Below are 13,430 nucleotides of genomic sequence, written 5' to 3'. Positions count from 1 at the left end.
TCTCACTATGGAAGGTCTTGTATTGAGGAACACGTAATGTTAACAAATGAACTGAGTTTCTTTAACGTGTTAACAATTTTCCTGATCATGACAACTGAAATTTTTTTTGGATGCCAATAGCTTCTATTTCAAAATAGCTTTGACTTGTAATTGTTTTTTGATAATACTTCTCCCTAATATGATTTCACTTACTGATTATTGATGTGTATCAGAATACCAATGTAACACATCGATTGTTAAATGCCATAGTGACAATATTTTCTCAAGTACAGCACTTCCAATTTTGAACAGAATATTTGATCCTAACTATATGACCACATTGTCTCTTGACGCACTTTTTCACATTTGGAAAAACTTTACTTTTCTGAAGTAACTTTTGCAACTTTAGAAGAAAACTGCAGCACAGCACACATAATGTGAATGTTATCAGTTTGAAATTGAATTAGATAACATCTTGAACTGTTATTACAGGGTTGGCTAGTGGCGAATGTCTGAAAAGTGTCCAAAGGTTCAACACTGTCACCTACTAATCTGCCCTGATTATTTTTATCATCTTCCTGTAGCTTAGTTTCCTTTTCTCCACTTAAGAAGTGTAGCATTTCTAAATAGTCTTACTGAAAATATCCAAGATCTTACAATTGTTTTTAACCTGAAGTGTGGAACACTTAGTCGTTTCGACTATCAAAATTACGTTCTTGGAAAAATTAAATCTTACAAAAGGCCCTCTTGGTTAACTCCTCAGTACTCACTGAATAAAGTGAACATTTTGGTCTGCATAGCACTGGCTGCCACCGATATTGTTCCCGTGACTCACCAGAGATACGAATGATCCACTCAGACATGCTTAAATAATTCAATTCACCTAAGTGAAATGATGAAGTACGTTGGACTAACACTTGGTCAGAAGCAAACGTGGAATACCCATCCAATAACCATCCAAAAGAAAGCCTACAGCAGACAAACGATAACCGCTATGAGCAAGAGAACTAGAACCCTCTGTTCCCATACAAGACGCTCAACTACGTAAATGTTGCAAGGGTCTCCCCAAATTTTACCACTTCCTCCAAATCCTTGAGCCCCATGCTCTCCTCGTCACACTCCACATTCGTTCACCCTTCCCACACCTGCATCTTGTACTAGATTATAATGCTCCAACACTTGCATTCTTCCATCAGATTCATTCCTCACGCAAAATCGAACCTCAACAACCCCATTGTCTACCATCCTTGTGGTCCATTGCAGCTGCCACACCTCTAACATAAAATTCCGCTTTTCTTCATTTTCAAAAACACCATGTCCTTTCCCACGGTAATTTCAACCTCATTTTTCAGTACCACGCCACTAAATCATTCTGAAGATCTACTCATCCCATCAGCTACAGCCTACCCTACCTCCTTCTCCCGAAAGTGAAGTCTCCATCCGATCCTCTCCCTGAAAAACTGCAAACTTACCTGCCGCCTATCACGTATTAGACTCTTCCCAATACTCATCCCACCTCTTCTTTCATATGGCTTCCTCCCCAATCATATTTTTATCCACGCAGGGAATGTCGCTGGGAAGCACACCATCACAGACTCTACGACTTTAAGACCACATGTCATAAAATTAAGATAACCTTCTTTTTTTATAAGATGGTTGCATGAATTCTAGCAGTCATTCCACCAGAATAGGCAGGTATCAGACTAAACAGGAGTTGTACAGATCAGGTTTTGAGCCTAAGTACCCACCCACCCACCCACTCACCCACACACACACACACACACACACACACACACACACACACACACATACATATATATATATATATATATATATGTATATATATATATATATATATATATATATATATATACAAACACACACACACACGCGCGCGCGCGCGCACACACACACACACACACACACACTTACACACACACACACACACACACACACACACATACAAACACACACACAAACACACACTCGCGCGCACACACACACACGCACACACACACACACACACACACACACACACACACACACACAAACACACACACGCGCACACACGTACAAACACACACACGCACACACACACACACACACACACACACACACAGAGAGAGAGAGAGAAAGAGAGATAGAGAGAGAGAGGTTTTCAAAATCAATAAAGGACAGCGGCACCTTTCATGGATTTATCAGCTGTCTATGAGACTATGGGGAAAGAATTGCTTCTACACAAACTGATAAAAGTAATCCCATTGCAAACCACACTGAGACTTAGCAACAACACACTTTCTGATAGATATTTCCATTTGATACAGTGATACAGGGTAATAACATAAGCGAATAGAGGAAACTGAATAACGGACTGTCTCAAGGATCAGTGTTAGTGCCGATGTTTTTTATGCTCTTCATCTCTGACCCGCCTGGAGCCGTGTCAAGGAAATTCAGCTATCCAAAGCAAGGGGCTCGAAGATGCTGAAAATGTTCTCACTGCTGACCTAAATAAAATGCATGGGTATTTCACTAAATGGAGGCTGATACCAAATCCCCCCAACTCTGTCAGCTGTTTCCTTGTGAACAAGAAAACTGTGGGCTATGAGCTGAGGGTTCATATGAATAACATTGAAGTCGCTTATCAGCAGCATCCAAAGTACTTAAGAACTACTCTAGATATAACTTTAGCCTTCAAATCTTGAAGATGCATCGCAACGATCTCATACAGAGGCTACACAGCGCTAACTGGGGAGCATCAGCGGATACGAACCTCTGTCCTCGCCCTGGTGTAGTCTGCAGCAGGGTACTGTGCACGGGTGTGCTTAACAAGCAAGCATATAAAGAAGGTGGACACCCAGCTCAGCGCTGCTACGAGGAGTGTAGCAGCATGTATAAATACGCCACTATATTTGCTCCCAACACTTGGCCGTATACATCCATATTTCCTGCGGAGGCAGGAACCTTTGGTGAAGAAATATATGAAAGTTACAAAGATGCCCAAATGTAGGAAACAACCCTACTTCGCTCTAGAAACCGCCCTCTGAGAGTGGTCCAGTAACTGGTAGCTACTAACTTCAGTTGAGGTACTAAATGGCACTAGAGCTGCTGTAATAGTGACCATACCAGGACTTTGAACTTCCATAACGGGTGTGGAAAAGCCTAAACAGACTCCGAACGGGACAAGGAATGTGTGTACACAACGTCCACAAGTGGGGAAACCTACCCAGCACTAGCTAGGAAGGTGGGGCTCCAAATCTAATTTCCCAACACGCCGTCGAAGATTGAACTAAGAGCCTATCAAGGTAGCTTGACTGACTTTTTCAACGTCGCACCTGCCTCGAATGGGTCGCCAGTCTGGACGTCAGAATATAAAGATACAAGATACGCAGTTTATCTGTAGCGAGTTGTTATTGTATTCTGTATTTCATCTCATTTTATCTTATTTTATTCTGTATGCTTCATTGATGTATTTTATAGCCTATTTTTTCACTGTTCACTTAGACGGTGTAAACCATGTGTGTAGGCCATAGGCAAACGAGTAATTACTTTAATCAAATGATGAAGAGTGGCTACACGGCCTCGCAGCCCCCCATCGCAACACACCACACAACCTCCAGGGGACGATTTAATTACTAGTGAAATGAAATGCTTAAGTGAACCAATAGTGGCGTCGGCGACCCACACTTCCGCACAATGAAAGTTGTATCACCGATCACAAATGTGGCAGTACTTAGTAGCGCCGCAGCCGACCAGTTGAGACGCATCTAGTCCGTGACGTGGCCGGAGGGATAACAGCCTGCGGCATGCAGATTACGGGCATGTAAGATCACAATGACAGCAATTCCTTCATCATATCAGCTGCAGAATCAGCTTCAACAATTGTCGCACCAGAATAAGGATTTATTCCCGGACCTAGAACGACAGCAGTACGCCACATTATTGAAGGAAGTACCAAGACTGGCTGGTATCACTGGAACACGACTGCGATGAAGTTTTCCCGCGGATAATCCGAGCCAGGAAACAAGTTGCTCGCTAGATGTGAGATCAGGCACCGTCTGAGTCAGCTGGTACAGTACACAGCTGCAGCGATAAGGCCCGTCGGCTGCATTGTTTGTGGCGCTCTGATGCGGACGTGCACTTTAGTGTGGCCTTCAGAGCTCCGCCGCTCTGGACAAAGCGCCAAGCCCAGTGGTTCAGCCTCGTCGAAACACACTTGCCGACCGCCGGCACGACGCACGATATTACGGTCTACACTACAGTGCGAGCCAGCTGAGACGGTCCTCCCCAGAATCTCAGCTACGTGTGCGGTTTCGCAAAGCTACAGCTGGCAGTGTGCCAAATCTTCTGGCGTAATCATGTAAGAAAACATTTGTAGCTAACAGATACGAATTTTTAATGAAACTGCATATTTTTTAAGGTACCGTACCTCAGTCGGTATAAACGGAACCCTTGCAACTTACAACGTAATGAATTTGACATGTATAGACATGTACTTATAAATCCAGCATGCTTATTGTTGTGACACAGACTATTTTCTGGTGATCTGGTTGTTTCGCCTGTAAGGAAGGGGTTTGTTGTGGATTTCTGGTCTCCGAGGTAGTATACGATGTGTTTTCTGCCTATTCACACTCCAGCTATCAGTATTTGCCTCAAATTAGTATCTATATGGATGCCAAATGCGCTGTGCACTATGTGGTATACTTTGGATCCCATTGTGTAATGACTCTGCGGTGTATTTTTTTTGTTAAGGTGTCAATAAAAAACGTAAATGTCGTGTGAGTAGGGCCTCCAGTCGGGTAGACCGTTCGCCGGGTTTTTCGATTTGACGACACTTCGGTGACTTGCACGCTGATGGAGATGAAATGATGATGATTAGGACAACACAACACTCAGTCCGTGAGCAGAGAAAATCTCCGACCCAGCCGGCAATCGAACGCGGGCCTTAGGATTGACATTCTGTCGCTCTGACCACTCAGCTACCGGAGGCGGACAAGGTGTCAATTTTTTTATAGTGCATTTCTGTAAGAGTTTCAAGTTTCGATAAGTGCACACATAGGCCACCTGTTTACTGTTCATGCAACGGCTTGCACAGCCATAGGCTGCTTGCTCACTTATTTTTTCCTGGGGTGTGCTTGGGTCACGACTGCATTTTTTGTGTCTTCACTTCCACTCCTGAGCACGCAGTTGGTGCAATGGATATTTTACATGTTCTTTCTTTATGTGATTAATAATCCAACGCTGTGTCAATTCCTTTAAGTGAAGAGTGTTCTCATTATGAAGGTGCCGTGATTGCTTTTTAATAAGTATTTTCCAAAGGTATGTGAAGTAGTGCTTATGTGTTATGTCACTGATATACGGGTTTGTACACAGCTATAAATTTTCTTCGTACTGACTTTACCGTTGGTGCATTGTGGATCTGATGATGACAGGAAAATCCTGTCGAAACTGGTTATTGTGAAATAAGATAAAAAGACCAAATTGTCTCGGCTGCAGAAGATTTTTGTTATTTGCATATTTTGATGCTCGCAAAACCACTAACCAAAACCTGTGAGGTGCTTCTCGTTGACCTAGAACCATACTATTTTGCATGAAGCAAGGTTTCACAGTACAAGTGAAGGAAAGAAATCCCAAAACTTAATTTGAAATTAAACCACGTAACTGTTTTTGTTTTCCTTTTGTTGTCCTTCTTTCTGACCGTCTGTTAAGGCTCTTTTTTCTCAGGAACGGTTAGAAGAGTGAAACTCAAATTTATGTTAAATAGTAAGGTCTGCGGTCCCTTGGCGGTGAAAAAAGCTTAAGCTTCGACGTCAGTGCACTCGAAAGATACTGTCACATATGTCACTTATTTTGATACTCGAAAATTCACTCATCAAAACTTATACACGCGTCGGGCCTGGTAGTCTGAAGACAAAGCGCGTGCATTGAAACCAAGATGTCGCAACATCGTATCTTAGCCATACCATGGATTTCTCAGTCTTCACCACTCAAGGATGTCAGGAATCGCCACAAACACCAGGTGGTTCCAATTCCACGTTAAATTGTAAGTTCCCTTTCCCAGATAAATAACTTGGGTAGGTTAGGGACACAGAAGTCGCTTTTAAGTTTGTACGGAACCTTGAGAGCTCGAGGCCCACTCACATTTGTCTTTCCTCTTTTTCTTTTTTTATCCTTCGTACGGCGCTTCGGTGATGTAACGTTTTTCTTATTATTTCATTTCTTTAACAACGAAGAGCAGGGCCAACAGGCCGTCCCTTATATGTAACCAGACATTCTGCACATTTTGTATATTGTATTATATTCATTAGGATACAAATTAAATCCAATAGGTAACATTGTAAAAAAAAAGTTTAGTAATTACTATAGTACAGAAAGAGAAGGGAAGTTTTCAAATATGTCTGAACAGAAATAGTCACAGGTCACAGTTAAAAGTCAACACGACGTTACTTTTTTTTCTTTTTTTTTAAAAAAAAGAAGAAGAACGGCATGCATATTCAAATACAGAGATAGTTAAACAGGCAGATTATGGCGCTGCGGTCAGCAACGCCTATGTAAGACAAGTGTTTGGCGCAGTTGATCGGTTACTGCTGCTACAATGGCGGTTACCAAGATTTCAGTGAGTTTGAAGGTGGTGTTACAGTTGGCGCACGAGCGATGGGACACAGCATCTTCGAGAAAGCGATGAAGTGGGGATTTCCCCGTACGACCATTTCACGAGTGGACCGTGAATATCAGGAACCCGATAAAACATAAAATCTCCGACATTGCTGCTGTCGGATAAAGATCCTGCAAGAACGGTACCAACGACGACTGAAGAGAATCGTTCAACGTTGCAATCTCCCTCTCCTTCCTTCTACCATCTATTGTCCACATTAACCAATGCTCAGGCCAAGTAATTAATAAGCAAAGTCTTTTATGAAGATGTAAGAGGAGTGAAGATTACAGTAACTTTCAAGTTCACTTAGGTTGTCATGTTGAGTGGTTCCAGTTCTTCTTTCCTAGAGGTCTGATTCTTGAAGCTGAAAATCTAACATCAGGTCCCCACGGTTGGTTTGAACTAAATAAAATGGAAGATTGTTGTTGCAAAATTTTTTACGTAAATATATTTTCACTGATTTTCTCACATTTTAGTATATCGTACAGTATTTTGATTATTCACATTAACAAAGCCGAAATTCCATTGGTCACACCTATTATACAAAAATACGTCCGATCACATCAAAGGCAGGCTTACGACTCTTACAATCAAAGGAAATAACAATATTCCACAGGGTTTAACAAATTAATTTCTACTAGTTTTGGTTACATTATCAAAAATGGTTCAAATGGCTCTAAGCGCTATGGGACTTAACATCTGAGGTCTTCAGTCCCCTAGGCTTAGAACTACTTAAACCTAACTAACCTAAGAACATCACACACATCCATGTCCGAGGCAGGATTCGAACCTGCGACTGTAGTAGCATCGCGGCTCCGGACTGAAGCTCCTAGAACCGTTCGGCTACAGCGGCCAGCGGTTACATTATCAATTTCGATTAGTATTTCATAAATGAATCCAGAAATAAACATAGTAAACAGTACAGGATTGTGTAACTAACAATAGAAATTTTAAGTGTGCAAATTGTGGTGTCACCACCAGACACCACACTTGCTAGGTGGTAGTTTTAAATCGGCCGCGGTCCATTAGTACATGTCAGACCCGCGTGTCGCCACTGTGTGATCGCAGACCGAGCGCCACCACAAGGCAGGTCTCGAGATACGGACTAGCACTCGCCCCAGTTGTACGGACGACGTAGCTAGCGATGCACACTGACGAAGCCTCGCTCATTTGCAGAGCAGATAGTTAGAATAGCCTTCAGCTAAGTCAATGGCTACGACCTAGCAAGGTGCCATTAGTAACATTGCATGTATCTAAAGAGTCTCACTTGTATCGCCACAATCTCCAGATGTACCAAAAGGATGGATTAAAGTTAAGTATTCCAGAAGCTACGTACTTTTCTTTATAGCATTCATTACGTATCCTGTTTCAGACCTCACTCCATCCTGCTTTAGCTTAGCGCATGCCTTTCGGCTTCCTCTCATTGTGTCTAGGCTGTCTTGTCTAGACACAACATTTTTGGCGACGAGTCCAAAAAGGGTCTTGTTCTTTCTACTTGCTTCCATTTACTTGTGTCATGGCTTCGCCAGATGTACTGTCCGAATTTTATCGCTTGCAGAATCAGCAGACGCAGGCGTTATTGGATGCCCTTGGACAGCTCGTCCAGGGTCAACGTGCACTTCAAAACGATGCGGCAGCCGCCACTTCACCACTACCGCAGCCACAACATGCAGTTGCACCCCCATTTCGTCCCTACGAACCGGCTAAGGAAACATGGACGGAGTGGTCACGTCAGTTTGGATTTCATCTCGCCGCCTACAGAATTCAAGGTAACGAGCGGCAGCCTCATTTATTGGCGTGTGTAGGGGTGCACACGTACCGTGCGATAGTGAAATTATTTCCCCGATGCGACGTAGCGACTCTGTCCTACGAAGAAATTTTGTCGGCATTGGACGCCTATTTCAAAGAAACAGTCAATGTCGTTGCAAAAAGGTATACTTTCTTTCGTACAAAACGTACGGCCAGTCAAACTAATGGGGAGTGGGTTGCAACATTGCAAGGCCTTACAAGAGATTGTGCTTTTGAGTGTGAATGTGGACTCCCTTATTCAGATACTATGGTACGTGATGTAATAGCACAGAACGTTTCTGATGTTCGTATACGGGAACAGATTTTGAAACTAGTTAATCCCTCCCTTCAACAAGTGATAGACATATTGGATAGACAAGACACGCTTGACTTTGCTCAGGAATCATTTGCAACTTCGCCAGCCGTGTGTAACATTAACCGGCCCTCTGGGCGTGCTGCACGGCCCGGTAAACTGCCCTCACGCACGTCCACGCAGCTGCCGCCACGCTCTAAACCAGGTGTGCCGCGCCAGCATACAAATGCAGTGAAATCATGCCCCCGGTGTGCAACTAGACATTCGCGTGATGATTGCCCATCACGCCAAGCTATTTGCTTTTACTGTAATACGAAAGGACATGTTCAAAGTGTTTGCCAGAAAAAGCTCAGATTGGACACTCTTACTCATTCCAGGCCCTTTGCTTCGCGCCGGCATCGAACCAAGGGCACTCAGGCTCGTGGACCTTCAACCGTGGACATTCATGTAGTTAATTCCACTTCGTCCAGTGCCACTGTCTCTAACAGTGACTGTGTTCGTCCGACACAAAGTGTGCGTCGACGTCGCCGGAAATCACGTCAATTAGCAAGTGATGCTGTACCTGTATCAGTTCAAATTGCATGCGACAGTCGCTCTTGTCGTCAGCAGGACAATAAACTTTTTGTAGATTTGGACTTTCATGGCAAGGTCATACCATTCCAGCTCGATACCGGAGCTGCAGTTTCATTGCTCAATCACGACACGTACAAACAACTGGGCAAACCTCCGTTGCGTGCCGCAAATCTTCAGCTCACTAGTTATTCAGGACAGCATATCCCTGTGTTAGGACAGTGCACTCTTCTTGCAACATACAAGGGACAAACAAAACTTATGTCATTTTACGTTCTTCGTTCTTCTACTGCAGTGAACTTGTTTGGTTTCGATTTAGTTCAATTGTTTAACATGTCTATACTCAATCAGGTTCTATCAGTGAATCAGACTGTGCCTTCAGACAGTGTTTCTCGTCTGTGTGAAGCATTTGCAGACATTTTTGCACCAGGCTTAGGTTGCGCTAAAAACTATGAAGCACATTTGGAACTGAAAGTCAAGGCGCAACCGAAATTTTTCAGAGCGCGCAATGTTCCCCACGCATTGCGTGATGAGGTCGCAAGAACATTACACGATTTGGAATCAGAAGGTGTGAGTGAATGTGCTCCGCTTCATCGCTTACGCCGTACAGGTGTTCCGTTCGTCTGGACGACGGAATGCGAACGCGCTTTTCGCCAGTTGAAATCGGCGTTGCTTTCTAATACTTGCCTTACGCCATTGGATCCCCAGAAACCCCTTTTGTTGATGGTAGATGCATCGGATTTCGGGATCGGTGCTGTGCTTGCGCACAGAGATGGGTCGCATGTTCGCCCTATTGCCTTTGCGTCCAAATTGCTCTCGTCTGCGCAAAGAAATTATTCACAGATAGAGAAATAAGCTTTGGCTCTCGTGTTTGGTGTTACTAAGTTCCATGAGTTCTTGTATGGTCGTCACTTTACCATCATAACAGACCACAAACCTTTGACGTCGCTTTTTCATCCGAACAAGCCTGTACCTCCGCGTACAGCGCAGAAATTCATTCACTGGTCTGTTTTCCTCTCGCAGTACCGCTACGATATCTTGTATCGGTCCACTGCTAAGCACGGAAACGCCGATGCGTTGTCCCGTTTGCCTGTTGCTGAGGATAGAGCATTCGATTCTTCCGAACTTGCTTGCATGTTAATTGATGCGGAAACTGATGACGTGGTCGAATCGTTTCCGATTGATTTTCGTCGTGTAGCTACAGCCACAGCTGCTGACCCTGTCCTTGCTACCGTTTTGCGTTTTGTTGCTACGCAATGGCCTTTGTCAAAGTCTCGGATCGAGGATCCGTTGGTTCGCCGATTTTTTGCTCACAAGGAGAGACTTTTTGTTCGACGTGGTGTTTTGTTGTTGCGTTCTGATAATGATCAGTCCAGAGTCGTGGTCCCACGTTCGTTACAGTCCTCTGTTTTACGGCTTCTTCACCAAGGACATTGGGGTATAGTGCGAACGAAACAACTTGCTCGACAGCACTGTACTTGGTTCGGAATCGATGCTGCGATTACGAATATGTGCTCTTCTTGCCTGGCGTGTGCCGAACAACAATCCGCACCGCAGCGGAAAGTGTTTGCATGGCCAAAAGCCACTTCTCCTTGGCAACGCTTGCACATCGATTTTGCTGATCCATTCTGGAATGCTCGATGGTTGGTTCTGGTAGATGCCTTCAGTAATTTTCCTTTTGTTGTCCGGATGTCTTCCACGACGTCCTCCGCCACCATCCAAGCGTTGTCTGCTATCTTTTGCATTGAAGGTCTTCCGCAGACTATTGTTTCCGACAATGGCCCACAATTCATGTCCGCAGAATTTCAGTCCTTCTGCCAGGCCAATGGTATTCAACATCTGACATCCGCGCCGTTTTCGCCTCCGTCAAACGGTGCCGCTGAACGATTGGTCCGCACTTTCAAGTCACAGATGTTGAAGTTGAAAGAGTCGCATTCTTGGGAGGACGCGTTGTTGCTCTGTTTGTCATCGTATCGCTCTCAGCCCCGAGATGGTCGCTCGCCGGCTGAGTTGCTTCACGGTCGTCCTCATCGCACCTTGATGTCTTTGCTGCACCCGCCGCATCAGGTTCCTGTGCAGCGGCAGACTTCTGCTTTTGCTCCAGGCGACGTTGTATTCTATCGCAACTATCGAGGTTCACGGCGTTGGCTCTCAGGACGCATTCTTCGCTGCCTCGGCCGCGCGATGTATTTGGTTTTGGGGGCATCTGGTGAGGTGCGTCGGCATCTCAATCAGCTGCGCCTCTGTCGTCGCACGGGTTCTGCCGCTCCCCGTCTGCTTTCAGCGACGGTGCCGTCCGGTCAGCGCCCTGGGGACCCATCTACTGGCTCGCCTCATCCCCAGGTGTTACCGACGATGCCTTCCATTTTGCCCCATGGCGACGCGCCGCCGCAGCCGCCGCCGCCGCCGCCGCCGCCTGTTCTCCCGCCGGCGCCGCCCGCAGTGGACGCTTCGCTGCAGCCGCCAAGCGCCTCCCTGGGTCACGCGCCGCCGATCGCTTCCCGTGACCAGCTGTCCTCCGCCATGGAACTCTTGCCCGCTCCGGACCACATGACGTCATCGCGCGTCGGATACCCCGACGCAATGGAGGTCGACCCTTCGGCCGCTCCTGTCTCTTTACGGGCGCATACACCGCATGTTGACCTGCACCCTGGACTAGGTTTTCAGGCGTTTCCTAGATCCCCTCGGACCGAATGGCCGGGTGCGGGTGGCATAGCCTCGCCTGTTAGGCTCCCCACCTCATCGCATACGTCAACATGGGGTCCTCTCCACGGCGGGCGGAAGCCTTATAACACGACCGTTCGCCGATTTGCGGGGGAGGAATGTGGTTGTAAGTAGGCTGTTTATGTTTTCTCTATGTAAGTAGGCTGTTTAGGTTTTTTATTGGTAACGACACCTCTGTATGAAAATCACTGGCTGTGCTGTGTGCAGTCTGTGGCTGCTTTGCATTGTTGTAATACTCGCCATTGTAGTGTTAGGCAGCTGGCTGTGAACAGCACGTAGCGTTGCGCAGTTGGAGGTGAGCCGCCAGCAGTGGTGGATGTGGGGAGAGAGATGGCGGAGTTTTGTAATTTTTCATGAACTGCTATATTTATATATGATGATATCAAGGTAAATACATTGTTTGTTCTCTATTAATATCTTTCATTTGCTAACTACCCCTATCAGTAGTTAGTGCCTTCAGTAGTTTGAATCTTTTATTTAGCTGGCAGTAGTGGCGCTTGCTGTATTGCAGTAGCTTGAGCAGCGAAGATTTTTGTGAGGTAAGTGATTTGTGAAAGGTATAGTTTAATGTTAGTCAGGGCCATTCTTTTGTAGGAAATTTTGAAAGTCAGATTGCGTTGCGCTAACAAAATATTGTGTGTCAGTTTAAGTACAGTCATGTATAATTGTTCAAAGGGGAAGTTGTGGCATGCATGTGGATTTGCAGCAAGTATTTCGCAGCTGCGCTTGCAATTAACTAGATATTATTTTCAGTGCTATGTTAATGTGTTCTCTTATTTTTGCTCTTCAAATTGTGCTTTTCTGTGTTATCGTGAAATACTGTGACAATAATGGTGTGTGAAAAACGTAATACTAGGCTCTAAAGTAAACTGAGAAATGACAGTGAAGACGAAAGCAGTGTGTTAGCGCCGCAGAGTAATGAATTAACAGACATTCAAAGTAGTAATTTGGTAACTGTGCATAGGGAAATGGAGCGGGCGGCAAACAATGGCGTGGACAGTGAAACAATTAGTGAAGAGGGACGCATTATCGAACGATCGGTCGGGAACAGCTCGCCTCAGGAATCCGAAATGACAGGAAACAATCTCGCAAATACTGTAGATTCAGGTTTTGGTTCCTCACCGTTTTCTCAAATAAGTCAAGACACATTTTCTGCTTGTCAAAATGTGAATGTTGCCGGTGCAAATTCACTGCCGAAAAGCACTGAGGAACATGTTCCAGACACCAGTGCATTGTTATTACAATTAATACAGCAAATGGGACAAACACAGCAAAAGCTTCAAAAGTTAGACACAATGGAACAAAATCTTCGAAAGTTAGACACAGTGGAACAAAATCTTAAAAAGTTAGACACAATGGAACAACACCAGAGACAAACACAGCAACAGTTAGACACAGTGGAAC

Source organism: Schistocerca serialis, chromosome 4 (assembly GCF_023864345.2).
Source record: "Schistocerca serialis cubense isolate TAMUIC-IGC-003099 chromosome 4, iqSchSeri2.2, whole genome shotgun sequence".
NCBI lineage: Eukaryota > Metazoa > Arthropoda > Insecta > Orthoptera > Acrididae > Schistocerca > Schistocerca serialis.
This window is presented reverse-complemented; position numbering follows the sequence as displayed.